The sequence below is a fragment of the Trichosurus vulpecula genome, chromosome 7, assembly GCF_011100635.1.
Source record: "Trichosurus vulpecula isolate mTriVul1 chromosome 7, mTriVul1.pri, whole genome shotgun sequence".
In the NCBI taxonomy this organism is placed as follows: Eukaryota; Metazoa; Chordata; class Mammalia; order Diprotodontia; family Phalangeridae; genus Trichosurus; species Trichosurus vulpecula.
This window is the reverse complement of record NC_050579.1, coordinates 269,895,403-269,913,421: the sequence shown is the minus strand read 5'-3', so window position 1 is coordinate 269,913,421 and position 18,019 is coordinate 269,895,403. Positions and strand designations below refer to the sequence as shown.

The following is an 18,019-nucleotide window of genomic DNA, read 5'->3' as shown; positions in this document are numbered from 1 at the left end:
CCAAAAATCATTGAACTTTGGAATGTTTAATTTTTCAATAATTTATTGTCTGATGTTTGTAATAGCTAATTATCATTAATGGAAAGTTTTGCGGAAACTTCAAATAAGGAATTATGTGTATCAATTAGGGCCAGGAACTACAAACTCTACTAATTCAAAGAACAGTCTAGTAACTGATATAAAATGATAACTTCTTTGAATACTTAAATTGATACCCGTCTTGAAATTACAGTTAATAGGTAAAGTGGAGATGGAGAAAAGGAACTATAAAGGGCAAGTACATTCCTTTACTGCAAAGCTACAAAAAAAGAGACCCAGTGTTTAGTAGCTTACTTTGTAACATGGCTGAAGAAAGTTATCTTTTTGCTGGACAGCTCATTTCCTTATATTTATAGCTGCCTAGTATTTAACTATCCTTCTCCAGATAAGAGATTTTAACCATCAAATGGGTCAACTAGATAATCAGAGAATTACACATTATGCTTCACACTTCCTGGAATCAAATTAGTTTTTTTCAAAACTTATTAGCTCTTTAAAAAGTGAAAAACCTCAGCAGAACTTTGATTTGCCCAAAATTAATGTCTGAAGACTCACTAGAAAGCTGTCGGAAGCCACACTGACACTTATTAATGAGGCTTAAAAGTACATCACCGGGACACATCTGTCCTCTGATACATCCAGAACTCATCAGGTCTAGACATAAGACAGTAAGCCAGCAAAAACAAAGCGTGCATTTGTAAAACAAAAAAGAGCTGGCTGTCTTAGGAATAGGACATTTGACCTTCGTACAGGATGATTCTGCTGCATATACAAATGTACTTCAACTTGGCTGTGACTGACTGGATAACTTCCTCCGTAGTGCCCTTTCATTAAGCTAATCTACACCTGTCCTCAAGACTTCTGTGTTGATCGTGCAGAGCTTTTCCGCTCTCGCTGTACTGTGAATCATTTGTGAGTGGGGCCTGCCCTGCTCTCCTGGAAAACTTCTGCAGAAATTTAGCGGACTTGTTAAATACTTAGAGGCATCTCCTAAAAATCTGCTTTCGCAAGTAGCGTACAAATAAGTATTAGACCTTGAACGTAAAGACTTCCCATTGCACATTATCACATAAATGGCATAGCATGCTGCCTGTTCCTCACGGAAAAAGCATGCGGTCAGAACGGTTGTTCCACATTTTCGGTTTAGTATTTATTAATACCGTAGATCCGAACATTGCGCAGTTGTGGCATTTTGGGAAATCGCACACTCGGGAGAGAAGCCGTGCTTAAGATGAGCTGTATAGGCAGGATCATACTCGGTGTAGAAACTTGACAGAAAATATAGAATTATTGGAGAAAGTGTGAAGAACTTCCATGAAGAAGGAAACTGCGTTGCATAGTCCAGTTGTTCCCAGTGAGTTAGCAGCCTGGCTCTGCCCTGGTCAGGGGTTCAAAAAGTGTTCCTTGTGTAATACAAGGAAAATTAGGAACCCCTGAGTAACCCCTAGCTACTGACAAGCCCCCCCCAGAAAGAATGGATTCAGATATCTTTGGTATTTAGCAAATCCCTGGGACTCCATGGCTCCTTCCTGAAATGTCAATAGATAGGACCATCCCACTGAGAGATAACCTGGCAGATCCTGTCTAGCAGATATCCCTGAGACTCCTTGGTTCCTTCCTGGAATGTCAATAGATAGGACCATCCCACTGAGAGATAACTTGATAGACCCTTCCTGGGAGATATCCCTGGGACTCTGTGACTCCACCAAGGAATGTAAATGAGATTATCCCACTAGTACGATAACCTGACTGAATCTTTTGATCAGCCAGGACCTTTGTTCCTCTTCCCCCCTACTCTGTACCCCCATATCCTATATAAGCCAAGCCATCACCCCAACACATTTGCCATTGATTTGTGGTGCCGTACCCCGATGGCCGCCGGCTAATAAATTCTCCACTTAAAACTTATACTCTGTGGTATGTCTCGCTCGCTTCTGGTACAACACTTGTACAGCGTGTAAAAATGCATGCATTCCCAGAGTGTGTATATTTGCTAAAGTCCAAGCAACGGGAACACTGAAGAAGGGCGTGCTGGGTAAGACAATACGAACAGACCAAGCCCCCATGCACATCGGCCACACACCACAACTGTTCATTACCCTGGTATTTGGATTTACTCACCGTGAGCAGCTCCTCAGAAACGGGCACCAAATGGGGGAGGAGGCAGTGAGCCCCACCTGCCTCTAGGGACCCACCAAAGCACTTGGGCCCGGCCCCACGCGGCTGGCTCCCTCACACGGCAGCCCTACTCTTCCCCCCGCCTGAATTCTTAATGAACTATGTTCACGTCCCCTCCCCTCCAAACCCTTCCGTGGCTCCCATTGCCTATTGAATGAAATTCCTTAGTCTGGCATTCAAAGCCTTCCATGACCTAGAACCAAATTCCTCGTCCTGCCTTACCTTAAAGCGCTCCCCTTCGGATCTCCTGCATTCTAAGGAAGCTGGGCTACCTCTGCGCTCTCGGGTCCATTCAGTGCCTTTGCTCGCACTCGCTCCCCCCACCCCCCATGCCTAGAATGGGGTCATTTCTCCGCGCCTCCGAGGCTCATGGAGGTTCACCTCCTCCCCTTGCTCCCAAGGCCCTTTCCTGACCCCTCCCAGCTCACTCCGCAGGTCAATCAAAAGCTCCCGCGGCACTTTTCACGTCCTCGGGGGAGTCTTGATTGCGGACGACCTCAGGACAAATACCTCTTGCCCTTTAGATTGTAAGCTCCTTGTAGGTTGGGATTGCTTCATTTGGTGCATTTACAACCCCAGACCCTCAACACGGTGCCCGGCACATGCACACACGCATGCGTATATACACGTAATAAAGGCTTGATTGACACGAGGGAAGGCCTATTGTCTTATCTCCTCTCTGCCTCTGTGGTTTACCAGTTACTTCCTGCGAAGGCGGAGCTTAACAATGTTTATTGAATTGACCGCAAACCTTTCGGAAAATAGGGCTGGAAAAACTGCACTGCTAGGGGTTAGGTCAACCCTGGCCTGGCCGAGGGGGGAAGGGAAGCGTGTGTGTGAATCTCCACGCCTCTCCCACGCGTGCGCGGGGAATTCCTTGGTTGCTGGGTCCTTTCACTCGTGTCCGCCTCTTGGTGACCTCATCGTGGGACCTTCTTGTCACGTACAGTGGGGAGGTTTGCCACTCCCTGCCCCAGCTCTCTTTTACAGATGAGGAACTGAGGCAAACTGGGTCAAGTGACTGGTTCAGGGCCACACTGCTGGAAGGTGTGCGAGGCCCCATCTAGGCGCGGGACCACCTTCCTTGGCGGGAAATCCACCTCTTGTCGAGCAGGGAGGCGGGGAGAGACCCACTTCCCCCCACGTGGGCGGGGCTCTAGCCACCACCAAATGTGGAGAAATCCACCCGCTCCCACACGGGGGTGACCCCGCCTCTTCTGGGCGCAGGCGCGGCCTCAGCGTGGGGCCCCAGACCACATTTGCGTCCCAGCGTAGCCCAGGGCTCTCCTGTCCCCGAGGTCGGACACAAACTCCGGGGTTTCCCTCAGCCTCCCACCTAGGGGAGAACGTGGGGGTGGTCTCTTCCCCTGCTCTCCCTACGGGTCCTCAGGTTAAGGTGGCCGTCCTAGAGCCCAGCTCGATTTTCTCCCCTCCGACCCCAGGAACCCCGGAACCGCCTCTCTCTGTGGGTGGGTGACACCGGCCAATCCCTGGGCCGCTCCGGGTCACGTGCAGCTGTCGCCCCGCCCCCAGCGCGTGTTTTCACAATTACACTTCTCGTTTTCCAGCCCCGCCCCCCTTCTCTGGGTCTACGATAGCGCATGCGCTAAGGGGTGCAGGGTGGCGACGGTGCGTTTTTGTCTCCGTTATCTGGTCGCGCCTCCTCCTTCCGTTTCGCAGCCCTCTTGAGTTATTTCTGTCTGCGGTTTGTAGAAGAGCTAGCGCAGGGTCCCCACTCCTGTGCTAGTGTCTGCTAGTGTCCTGCAAGTGTTCTTCCTGGAGTCTCAGGTCCTTAATTCCAATTCTTGTTTTTGCTACGCTCTGCGTGACTTTGTGTCATGTTATTTAACCTCACTGGACCTCAGTTTCCCGGTCTGTAAAAGGGGAAGGTCTTCCCTTCTCTAGCGCTAATCCTATGATTTTATGACCCTGAGCGGGTCATTTAACTAATCGGTGGCTAATTTTCCTCATTTATAAAATGAAAAGGGGCAGCTAGGTGACCACAGCGGGTAGAGGGCGTGTCGAGTGGAAAAGACGAGTTCAAATGCGGCTTCGGACCCTTACCAGCCGTGTGACCCTGCGCAAGTCACTTAATTGTGTTTGCCTCAGTTTCCTCGTCGGTAAAATCTACCATCTTTGCCACGAAAACCGAAATGAGGTCATGGAGAGTCAGATATTGACAGAACAGAACACAAAGATGTGTTTTTATTTTGTTGAGCATTTCCTAACTACGCTTTGGTCTGGTTCCTGGCTGAATTGGGAGCTCTGGGGCCTGAGTTTGACCCATCTCTTCTAGACGGTGGTGACGACTGAAATTGCTTTTTCTGCCATGCTCAACTCCTATTTTGGAGAGACTTGAGAGGTGACGATCAGAGAAAAAGTCTAGTGTTGGTCATGTGACCCAGCAGTAAGTCAATAAACATTTATTAAAAACCTGCCATCGACACTGCTGAGTGGGAGGAATACAAATAAAAACAAGGCTAGTCCTTGCCCTCTAGGGGCTTACAGTCTAATGGTGAAATACAACCTACCAAAGGAAGCTGAAAAGGGAGGAGAGCAATTGTCCAGGAAAAGGAAGGTGCCTGGGGTGGGAGCATGATGGAGAAGTCCAAAGAACAAAAGCAATGCAGTTGATGGGAAATGGGAAGAAAGACAGAACTGGTTCCTCTCCTCAAATAGAGCACCTGGAACCTGATAGCCCTGCCCTCCAGTCAGTCCATCCCACCGAAAGAGCAGAGGGTATTGATATGATGTGAGTACTAAGGCTGATTCAATCAGGATTGGAGTAGTTTGGGGCAGCTAGGTGGCAGTGAGTAAAGCACTGGCCCTGAAGTCAGGAGGACCTGAATTCAAATATGGCCTCAGACACTTGACACACTTACTAGCTGTGTGACCTTGGGCAAGTCACTTAACCCCACTTGCCTTGCCTTCCCCCCTCCCCCCCCAAAGGATAGAGTAGTTTGATGCTTGATCTGTTATCAATGTGTCCATAGGTTCCTGCTCTTGAATCTGTACAATATAAAATGACTTCTTTCTTGGGTTCTGTGATCTACATGTGAGAAGATATTCTGGAATCACAATTATTTAAGTTTTCAACACATTGAAATGGATGAACTATTTCTAATGACAAAAACAACAAAAAAATTGGACATCTTTTTCTTGTAACCAAGATGAATTAAATATTTCTCTCATGCCCTAGCACACTCTAATTGCACCTCCCTGCGGTTGCACTGCTCCTCTTGCTTTAAGTTTTTTCAGTTGACTCGCCACATCTTTTTGCTAGAGAGTGTGTCAACTAAAATTAGCACAGGTTAGTTGAGATGTCCTGTCAACACCAAATTGCCTTTCCAATTTTGGCAGACATTCTCCACAAGCAATTTCAGGTATTTTGATTTTTGTACTTCGTACAATTTCAAACTTCCGACTTTTTCATAATCTACCTTTTTTCTCTATTCTGGATACTTGCCTATTCTAAGACTTCAGTTACATTTCTTCCTTTTTTTTCGATCACCCAATTACCTTTATTTTTTTGGTTGTTATTTTCAGTTCCAAATTCTCTCCTTCCTTCTGCCCCTACCCAACCTCTTGAGAAGGCAAGAAGTATGATGCCCCTTAAACATATGAAGTCATACAAAACATATTTCTACATTAGCCCTTGTTGGGGGGAAGTAAGAAAAATTAAAGAAAATGAAAAAAAATATGCTTCACTCTGTACTCAGAGTTCATCACTTCTCTTTCTGGAAGTAGATAATATTTTTCATCAAGAGTCATTTGGAATTGTCATGGGTCATTGTGTTGATCAAAGTTGCTAAGGCTTTCACAGTGGATTATCATTGTAATATTACTGTCACTGTGTATGATGTTCTCCTGGTTCTGCTCAATTTCACTTTGTATCAGTTCATATATGTCTTCCAGGGTTTTTCTGAAACTGTCCCCTTCATCATTTCTTACAGCACAATAGTTTTTCATTACAATCATATACCACATTCAGTTACATTTCTAACCTAAATAACTCATTTTTCTTTTGTTTTGTTTTTTGGCAGGGCAATTGGGATTAAGTGACTTGTCCAAGGTCACACAGCTAGTACATGTGTCAAGTGTCTGAGGCCATATTTGAATTCAGGTCCTCCTGACTTCAGGGCTGGTGCTCTACTCACTGTGCCATCTAGCTGCCCCAATAACTCATTTTTCATACCCAAGGGGGCATGGCTCTTTACCTGAGAAAAATCCTTATTTAGGTCTGGTTCCACTATGATGTGATTATAATATGTTATAGTGTGGGGGAATCCTGTTAACTCTTCTAGCTCTTTCTAATGTTTAAAGCCTTTTTAATCCAATTTAATTATAATAATTTCCAGATACTTTTTCCTTAGGACTGTCATTAACATTGTGGAACATTTTATGCCATTTTATATCATTTTTGTAATTTCAATAAGACTCAGAGTCTGAACTGATTAATCAGAAGAAAAGCTTGATCCTAACAGTCTCTTTCTTCTCTGAGTAAAGTCAGAATGCCTCTATCTTATGTCAACAAACCTTGATGGGGCTGATTTAAGAGTATCCATTCCTTCTCTGCCCATGGCCATTAAGAATGAGACCTTTAGCCCTGAGGAACTATCTTGAATTATGTGACTTTTTCTTATCTTAATATTTTATGGGCATATACTATGTTATGGAATGTTAATGGCAAATTAAACACAGAGATCCTGGGTTGTAATTCCAACTGACACTTTGTCAACTATCCTGACTTCTTGTATTTGTAATCTATTCCATTAAGGAAAATCCTCTTCTTGTATCATGGTTAAACATACATGGGGATCATAAAAGTGAGGTAACACAGACTGCTAAAAATAATGTATGTAAGTTTTCTCATTCCTTTGTTCAGACAGTCAGATTCAGGTCTGACTCCGTGCATGCATGTATCTGCTAAGTTTAAAGGGAATGAATAAATAAATAAGCAATATGAATTTTTTCTATCACCTAGCTTGTTTGCCTCCTTTAACCAACTTTCAGGATTAACAACATTTTAACTCTATTAAGTGTCTTGTTTTGCTCTGTAGGAATCTTACAATTAGACTCCAGTCATTTCCTGAAACTCTTGTCCTACTAGGAAATTTAGAATGGTCTATATATTTGGATAATTTAGAGAAAATGGATAAGGTTTTATTTTTCTCCTTTACCTTTTAGTAAAAAACTTTACTTTTTCCTTAATTTTCAATAATATCATCAGTAGTTTTATTACTTAGCCTACCTTAGGGGTGACTTGAACTTTGAGAATATGCATCCCACCTATTATCAATTAAATCAGTAAGGTTAGTAGTGCAGAAATATTCCCAGAAATACGAGCTGAACGTGCTTGAGAGCCCCTCAGCAGCCATGTTCCTGCCCATACAAGACTAAAGACTAGCTGACTATGCTCCAAAATGGAATGACAAGAAATTTCATTTCAGATATGCAAATTTTATAAGGAAGTTTTTCTTCATTTTCTGGTTTAGCTGCCAAATTTATCACAGAAAGCATTCACTTAGCATTGCTAAATGGTAGAAGACCAACAAGTTTATCCAAAATCTAACTTAGTTGTGTTTGTGTTTCCACAACGAATGCCTGTCCCATTTATGTAGAAACTGTGCTGAGTGTGGCGATTAAAAAGTTTGAGAGACAGAATTTCTGGATAATTTAATAATTTTGTTAATAATGCCAGCATTTTAATGAAAGGATGGTCATTTGGCCCTCTCTCTCTTAGACCAAAGACACATAGTGGCAGGGGAGCTCATGGCTCACTGGAGCTCATGGCCCATTGGAAGAGGGATGTTCCTGAAGGCGACAATCAACTCTGATTGGTTAACAATTAATGAGAGAATGAGGGACTGAACCTATTCAAATGAACTTTGATTATATCATTTACTTCTAAGTTACCCTCAGCCTTGGGCAATCTACTCAAAGAATTTATCCCCACCCAAACCTCACTAGAGCACAATGGCTTCCCACCTGGGTAGGGTCTGAACAAGAGGTAGTCCAATCTCATTATTAGTAATGTCCTTCAAGAGATGGAACTTTTGAAATCAGGACTTTAGAAAAAGGGGGGAACTCTGAATCTCCCCAAATCATTGGTTAAAAATAATAATTTCTGTCAATGTGAACCCAGTTTCTCTAGTACAGGGGACAGTGTGCGCTTAGGGTTTGTTGGGAAATGTTGTACTATTGTTGTTGTTTGGCCTATATTCTTCAAGTAAATATCCTTTATTAATCATTTATTTTTTTCCCAATTACATGTAATTTTTAACATTCATTTAAAAATTTTTTTGGAGTTCCTCTCCCTTCCCTGAGACAGTAAGCAATTTGATATCGGTTGTACATGTGCTGTTAATCATGTTGTGAAAGAAGACATAAACCAAAGGAAAAAAAAAGCATGAAAAAAGTAAAGTGAAAAGTAGTCTGCTTTGATCTGCATTTAGACTCGCTCAGTTCCTTCTCTGGATGTGGATAGCGTTTTTCATCATGAGTCCTTTGGGTCATTGTCTTGCTGAGAATAGCTAAGTCATTCACAAGTTGGTCATCGTATAATATTGACTGCCTCCACTGGGATCTACTGTTTCTGCTCGCTTCTTTTTATCTCAGTTTATAGAAGTCTTTCTAGGTTTTCCTAAAACTGTCCTGCTTGTCGTTTCTTATAGCACAATAGTATTCCATTACAGCCATCTATTACAACTTGTTTAGCCATTCCCCAGTTGATGGGTGTTTTCCTCAATTTCCAATTCTTTCTCCCACAAAAAAGAGCTGCTATAAATAGTAAATACCCCTTTGTGTAGGCCCATTGATGTTATATCATTATATGGAATAATCTAGAGAGTGGATGTAGCAGCTTGGATCCAGGATTTTGAGCCCAAAGCACATTTACTCCATTAATCCTGCCTGCCAAGGGAAAGGTTGGAGTCCAGGGGTCGGGAGTAGGAATGATGCTTCTTGGTAGTAGCATTGACCCACCAGTGAGTCTCACTCGAACATGAAGCCTGTTCAGGGGGAGGGAGCTTAGGTGGTCTGCTTCTGGATTGGTGGCCATTGTGGTGGGGAATGGGCAGTGGGCATGCGCCGAGTCCCTGCCCTGCCTATCCTAATTTTGCTCATTGCCTTGACCAAAATAACTCACTTTCTTCCCTGTGACACACCTGTCGTTGCTACTGAAGGGCTTCATTATTTTTGTAAAGAATTTTTGATTCCATCCAGAGGCTTCTCTTACTTTGTGTCAGAATTAAGTACTGATAACCTCACAACTTCAAAGTTCCAGACAAACCTGTTCATAAGCACTTATGTACTCTCAATCCAATAGGCAGATAGAACATGCCAGTCTTACCCTAGTGTTGTACCAGAAGCGAGTGAGACACGCCACAGAGTATAAGTTTTAAATGGAGAATTTATTAGCCGGTGGCCATCGGGGTTGCTACCCAAATCAATGGCCCCATGTTGGGGTGAAGGTGTGGCTTTTATAGGACATACAGGGTACAGAGGTTAATTATCTCCTGGAACCTACAGGCCAGGTCACAAGGTGGGGGGAACAGGAACAAAGGGTCCTGGCTGATCAAAAGATTCTGTTAAGTGGGATAATCTTATTGACATTCCTTGGTGGAGTCACAGAGCCCCAGGGATATCTACTAGACAGAAAGGGTTTGCCAGGTTATCCTTCAGTGGGATGGTCCTATCTATTGACATTCCTTGGAGGAGTCACAGGGCACCAGGGATATCTGCTAAATGCTGAAGAGATCTGAGTCCATTCTTTCTGGGGGTGCTTGTCAGTAGCTAGGGGTTTCTCAGGGGTTCCTAACAGTAACTGATTTTTCCAGTATTACACCAGGACAGGAGCTCTGTTGTTAATCCAGGGTGACTAGGAGTGTTGGAGACAACAACCTTCTGGTTCTTCTAGTCTTCAGCCTTTGAGGCTGAGAATAAAGAGCCAACACCCCTGGAGCCCACTTCCAGAAGGTGTCCCTGTCAATCAGTAAACCCCAGTGGAGGCAGTCAGGCCTATGCCAACCCCTGTGGATACACCTTACCAGCCCTACTTGGAGCCATAACACCAGCTTGTGGATACCTCAACCCCCATAATCATTGGGGACTCCACTACCACATTACTAGAGTGATTCTAACTAGGGGGATAACTAGAGCAGCTATCCTTCCCATCTCCTCCCCTCTTCCCTCCCCCAACCCTTCCCCCTCCTCAAACTATGATATTGAAACAGGAGCCTTCACCCTGTCCCCTCTTCCTAGGACCCAAGAGGGTAGAACTTTTTAATTTGGATCAACTCCCTCCACCCCTAAAAGGTGGAAGGAAGGGAGTGCATCCTTTGTTCACCGGAGCCAAATCTCCCTCTCTTCCCTCCCCATTTTTTTTTGCATCTTCTCCCTCCCCCACCCCAAACTCTGAAGCCATTTGTTGAAATATTTTGTGTCACCTGAGCCTCCAGTTAAAAAAAAATTACACACTTTAAGAAACAAACAAACAACTATTCAGGAATATATTGGTAAATACTTAAAATTTTTTAAAATTCATTTTGAACTTAAATACAAAAAGGGAAAAAACCAATATTTCCATGTCCACAGCACAACGTAAAGAGAGGATTCACTCTAAAACCATGAATTTCCCTTTCAGATTGTTTACTATTTTTATGCTAGGTAGTAAACAGTACACATTGTTTTCAAAGCTACCCTGCTTTTCTGTGCCGCCTTCTAAGTTTTCTTTTGTTCTTTACTGTACACTTTTTATTTTTTTCTCCCTCCCTCCCCAACCCACCCTAGAGAAGGCTACAATTAAACACAAATGTGTGTGTGTGTGTGTGTGTGTGTGTGTGTGTGTGTGTGTGTGTGTGTAAAACTTTACATCTTCTACTTATCAGTTTTTTCTCTGGAAATGGATAGCATCATCTTTTATAGGTCCTTTATAGTTGCTTTGAGTATTTATGATACTCAAGATGAATTAGTCATTCAGAATTGTTCTTTGGGCAATATTTCTGCTACTATTTGCAACGTTCTCTTGGTTCTGTTCGTTTCACTCTTCATTATTTCATGCAAGTTTTTCCATATTTTTCTAAAACCAATGGGCTCATCATCTCTTATAGCATGGTAGTACTCCATCACAGTCGTGTACCATGCCTTGTTTATCCATTCCCCAATTGAAAGACATTTATCATTCTAGTCAGTCTGGTAAGTGTATGGTAATATATCAGAGATGTTTTAATTTGAACTTCTCTCATCATTAATGATTTAGAGCATTTTTTCATATGGCTATATCGAGTTTTGATTTCTTTATTGAAAAATTGCCTATTCATGTCCTTCAGCACTTTATCAGTTGGGGAATGTGTCATTATTATAAATTTGACAAAGTTCTTTATATATTTGAGAAATGAGACCTTTATCGAAGTGACTACATTTTTTCTCCAATTTTCTGCTTTCCTTCTAATCTTGGCTACATTGGTTTTATTTATACAAACCCTTTTTAACTTAATCTAATCAAAATTATCCATTTTACACCTCGCAATACTATCTATCTCTTGTTTATTCATAAATTGTTCTGTCTACAAGTCAGATAGAGAATATGTCCCATGTTATTCTGATTTTCTTGTGATAGCTCCCTTTGTATTGAGGTCATGTATCCATTTTGATCTTATCTTGGTAAATGGTTTAAATATATGCCCAATCTCTGCCAGTCTTCCTTCTGGCTTTCCCAACAACCCTTACCAGATAATGAATTTTTATCCTCCAAACTTAAATCTTTACATTTGTCAAATACAAAGTCACTATCCTATACCACTGTGTGTTTGTTGTATGTCTACTTTGTTTCACTCATCCACCCCTTAGCTGGTGCTGGTTTGTCTTGATATTAACTGCCTAACAGTTTAAGATCTGGTACCGTTAAACTTCCTTCCTTTACTTTTTTTCGTTAGTCGTTTTGGAAATTCTTGATCTTTTGCTCTTCCAAATGAACCCTCTTATTATTTCTTCTTACTTAGTAAAATAATTTTTTCATAATTTAATTGGGATGGCGATTGAACAAATACAGGTAAAATTGAACAATCAGGTGAAATTGTCATTTTTATTATATTGGCTTTGCCTACCCATGAACAATCAATACTTCTCCAATTATTTAACTCTGACTTTATTTGCATAAAGAGCACTTTATAATTATGTTCATTTAGTTCCTGGATCTGTTCTGGCAGGCATAGTACTCCATACTGTCTATAGTGATTTCAAATGGACTATCTCCTAATATCTCTTCCTGCAGGGTCTTGCGGGTGATATATAAAAATGCTGATGATTTATGTGGGTTTATTTTATAGCCCATTACTTTGCTTACGTTATTGTTTCAACTAACTTTCTAGTTGAATATTTAGGATTTTCCAAATCTATCATCCTATTGTATGCAAAAGAGATAATTTATTACTTCATTTCCCATTTTGATTCCTTCAATTTATTTTTCTTTTCTCATTGCTGTTGCTAGCATTTCTAAACAATATTGAATAATATTGGTGATGGTATAGTTTCCCTGTTTATCTCTTTTAATTAAATCTATTTTTGCTTTAACTTTGTCTGAGATATGACTGCTACCCCTGCTTTTTTTTACATCAGCTGACATATAATAAATTCTACCCCAGCCCTTTATTTTAACTCTATGTATGTCTCTAATTTTTAACTGTCTTTCTTGTAAACAATATATTATCAGATTCTGATTTTTAATCCATTTTGTTATCTATTTCCATTTTGTGAGTAAAGTCATCCCATTCACATTCAAAGTTATAATTACTAGTTGTGTATTTCTTTCCATCCTATCTCCTCCCTCCTTTTTCCTATCCCCTCACCCTATTATTAATTTATAAATTTAGAAGGCTTTTATGCCATTTTAAATGTATGTGTTGGTCTCTCTTTAACCCACTTCTAAGGAGAATAAGGTTCCAGCATTACCAGCCCTCCACATCCACCTGCTTCTTCTGTATCAGTTATTCCTTTCACACCTCATTTTATGAGGTAATTGTTCTATGTTGCCTCTCCCTATCCAGTTTTATTTTTTTAGAATCAATCCATTAAACTCTGCTCAGTCTAAGCCTTCTTTCAAACTACCCAAGTAATGTTGACATTCTTAAGAGACATTCTTAATATCTTCACATATAAGTAAACAGTTTGACCTTATTGAGTCCCTTATAATTGGTCTTTAATGTATACCCGATGTTTCTCCTGGATCTTATATGTCAAATACCTGAAAGTCTTTCAGTTCATTAAATGTCCATTTCTTTTTTCATTCAAGATTATATTCAGTTTTGCTGATTAAGTTATTTTTGGTCTCAAACCCAGCTCTTTTGCTCTTTGGAATTTAATGTTCCAGGCCCTATGGTTTTTTTCATGTGGAAGCTGCTAGGTCTTGTTTGATCTTGATTGTAGCACTGTAGTATTTAAATTGTTATTTTCTTGTTACTTGTTGCTCTCCTTCTCTTCTCCCAAAGAAGAGTTTTTTTGATGACTCTAAGGTGCCCACTTAACTTAGGGTTTATTAGCTAGATTCCTTCTTTCCTTCCTTACTTCTGTTAGAAATTCACTCGACACTGAAATTCAGGTATCTAGGGCAATTTATTATTATTGAGGAATTCAAAGGAATTGGTAAACATTCCTGGCCGGGAGTGGACTCCACCCTTCTTTAGGAAGAGGGAGTGGGGAATACAGGAGTGAGACCAACTTTATTCTGTTTGACATAGATTGATGCACCATCAGCTTAGTACCTTGCAGTTGACTCAGTTGACTCAGAGAGCAGATCGATCCCCTCCCTTCTGGGTTATAATCTTACCTACATGCCCCCAACATGTAACTCCTTGGTATGTTCCCCCCTCCTCAGCACACGTCCCATGTTAAAAATGGCAGAAAACACCCCCCCCCCCCCCGTGGGTGCGTAAGGTAATATTCAATTAGCCAATTAAGCATGCGTAGTAGCCATTTGACCCAGTTTTCTCTTCAACCCTGACCATTATCTGGCCAGTTTAGACCAGTTTTCCTAACATCCTGAATCTGTGGTTTCTGCAAAATCATAAACTCTATTCCCATTGGCTGGGGACCTCATCCTGGTTAATTTTTACTCCTTCTTTGTTCAAGCTGACACTTCATTAATTATTCTGTGGAACTCAATTAACTCTTCTGTCGAAACCTAACTTTCCCTAACTTTTACCCATCTCTTACCCTTCCTTCCTTCCTTCCTTCCTTCCTTCCTTCCTTCTTTCCTTCCTTCCTTCCAAACCTTAAACCCAGTTCACTCTGAAGCTCAAGCTCCACTTAGTGGCTGTATTTTGGGCCCCCCAGGCTCAGAGTAAAAGTCAATGGTAGCTGTTTCTCTTTGGAATAGCAACCCTGAGGGTCTTCCCCTTCCAGCTTGATTTTTTTTCTTTTTCTAATTAAAGAGGCCATCCCTTGACTCACTTGTTTAAAGAGGCCTATTCACTGAATGGGCATTACCTCACTCTAAGCGAGTACATGAAAAGGCCTTAGCCTAAAAGGGCGAGGGTCTCCCATTGCATCCTGGGTCATCTCCAGTCATCCTGATGAATATCTGGTCACTGGATCCAGATGGCTCTGGAGGAGAAAGTGAGGCTGGTGACCTTGCACAGCCCTCCCTCAATCAAATCAAAGTCAACTGCAAGTTATGTCATCATTTCCCTGATGCCATGGTCCTCTTTGAAAACGAAGGACAAACACAACCTAGGAACTTTGAAACTTGGCTATGATATTTCTGTAAGTTTTCCTCCTGGGATCTCTTTAAGGTAGATTTTTTTCTATGTCTTCTTTACCCTCTCTAAAGCTTTTTTCATTCTTTTGATTTTGTTTTATTATTTCTTGGTGTCCTATAATGTCATTTGCTTCTCCTTGTCCATTTCTAATTTTTCAGGAATTATTTTCTTCCTTAAATTTTTGATTCTCTTTTCTTCAATTAGTGTACTGCTGAGTGCTCAACAACCAGCTCTCTGGGGGGAACAAAAGCAGGACACGCTTTTAAATTCAGTCTACATTATTAATATTTTCTCCATCACTTTAAGTCTAGATAATCACTAAAACAACCCATCAAGCTCTGATGTGCAGCATTTGCCAATTATTGAAGTGTAAATCCTCACAGAAAGTTTAACAATGGGCTCTCCCAAGCTGGTACTAGCTGACCCCAGCATGCTTCTGGCTACACTACTCAGCAATGGGCAGTTTTGCCATAACTTCATCTCTTTATTCACTGAACTTCATCCTTGGTAAAAGATGGATTGTGTCCCCGATTTTCCCCACCCCCACTTCGTATCTGCAAGGTTTCAAGTTAAGGCCAGTGACTTCTGCCTGAACACAGCTAACCAGGTTTGTGGAGCCAAGTGTTATAATGTTCTTGGAAGTTGAGTCAACATCCAATTAGTCATTTTAAACACTGTATTTTACCCATTTGTAGACAAATTTTATGCCATGTTTGTGGACTATGCCTTAAAGCAATGTCAGCCAATGGAATGAATTTCTAGTAACAGGCTGTGGCCTGCTCCAATGGTGCAGGGTATATGTAGGGAAGGGAAATGCCCAGCGATGGGATTCTCCTAGTAGCTAAAGTCAGTATTTTAGACAGTAAGTTAAGAGGCATTATTAAGCACTTCCTGTGTGCCAGGCACAGTGTGAAGCTCTAGGAATACAAAGTAACGCAATAACACAAAAACATTGTCCCTGCCCTCATGGAGTTGCTGCTTTAATGGAAGAGGCACTATATACACACAAGATACGTTTAAAAGTAGCAGAATGAGTCACAAACAAATTTATCTGCTCATTACAGAGATCGAGTCTGGTTGACTTCCAGGAGCGCATTTGGCCCTCCGGTAAGTCATCAGACTGTGTCACTTGTCCTTTCTCCATCCCTCATATCAGTAGTCAGTCATTACCTTTCTATTTCCTTGCTTTTCTACCAAAATAATTTCATCTTTGATGAGTCATTGCTGTACAAAGCCCACCCGTTTTTCAAGCTTTAGCTACTGCTTCTCTTCCCTAGAATCATCCACTGTTTTTGGAAGTTCTGGAGTAGTTCACATTATATAAAACCCTGGACTCACAATAATAACGTTGACACCTTCAGCGCTTGGTTGATTTGTATGACTAGGGAGTAGAATATAGCTTGGGAACAAACCCACAACTTCTGTATTTTGTATTGCGTGCATAGGCATTTCATGAACAATCTCCTAGCCCTGGGACACCTTATATAGTGCTGTGATATTCACTTTGCATGTACACCTATGCAAAGAAGAAGAACCCAGAGTTCACTCTTCACTCAGCACGGCACATCTCCAAAGTTCACACAGGACAATCCTTTTCCTTTCATAATGTCATCCTAGAAGTGCTCATTGAAGTCATAAGAGTAGATAGTCATTAGAAGAGTTTGGAAAAAGAGCTGAGAAGAAAGTCTTGAGAGACACCCCCATTAGAGGAATTAAGGAAGAAGTACCAGTTACAGAGACAGAGATGGAGTGCTTAGAAAGATGGGGTAAGAACAGGGCAAAGTGTCATGTTAAAGAATCTTAAGCAAAACATTATCAAGAAGGATGGTCAGTAGTATTTCATGCTGCACAGCAGTCAAGAAAGATGCAGAAAAAAGACCTTTGTTTTCATCCATTTGGGAAGCTAAGTGGAGCAGTGGATAGAATGCCAGGCCTGGAGACAGGAAGACTCATCTCCCTTAATTCAAATCCAGCTTCAGACATTTTCTAGCTATGTGACCGTGGGCAAGTCACTGAACCTGGTTTGCCTCAGTTTCCTCATCTATACAAGTGATCTGGATAAGGAAATGGCAAACCACTCCAGTGTCTCTGCCAAGAAAACCCCAGATGGAGTCACAAAGAGTTAGACATGACTGAAACAACTGAGCAACACATAAGGAGATTTCATCAGTTAACCAACCAGCACTCATTAAGCATCTACTGTATGCCATTGTGCCAAACTCTGGGGATAGATATCTGTATCATCTATATCTATATCTACATGGCGAAAACATGGTCCCTGTCCTGACAGAGCTCATGTTCTTACAGGGGAGACAATATCCTCACACCATAATGATTAGTGGTCATTCATGACCATGGACAGAGCAGTTTTAGCACATCATGCAGATAGAAACTGAACTGCAGGGGCTTGAGGACTAAGTAACTGAGGCAGTGAGTTGGCTCTTTAGATTTTGGCAGTGAAGTAGAGAAAAATGATAGGTTAATAACTTGAGAGTAGCAGGGCCAAGGAAAAGGTTTTTGTTTTGTTTTTTGTTTTTAGATTAGGGCAGACATATTTGTAGAAAGCACTCAGCACAGTTCCTGGCACGTAGTAGGTCTATATAAATACGTATTCCCTTCCCCTTTCCCCTTACATCCCTAAAATTCTGTGATCTCTTGCTGCTTCCAGACATTTTGACAATACGCTCAGCCCAAATGAAATAGCTTTTTTTTGGTAGTACTCTAAGTTTTATAGATAACCAAGTTCTATATCCTGAGCTGTGAAGAGAAATGTGAATGTTCTGTTTTGTTGTGTTTTTTTTTTCCTGCCATCTCATCTAGTGGCCAGGAGTCAGCAAACCACAAAAGAGGGCCAAATCCATCCCTCCACACTGTATTTTAAAATGTAAAAACTATTCTTAGCTAAATGAATTTCTGAGATCGGCCCATGGGCTATAGTTTGTGGAATTAGTCACTGCAATCTAGTTTTCTATATAAAAGAGGAAAGCTGGTGATTGCTGGTGATTGGTGGTGGCACCCTCTGTCTGGGGTGCTCCTACACAAGTCAA

The 18,019-nt window shown here is 41.6% G+C and overlaps 1 pseudogene; it reads right to left on the bottom strand.

Annotated features, from left to right (window-relative positions):
* Window positions 1–1,070: 1,070 nt before the first annotated feature.
* On the bottom strand, window positions 1,071–3,820 carry LOC118858021 (annotated as a pseudogene).
* Window positions 3,821–18,019: the final 14,199 nt, after the last annotated feature.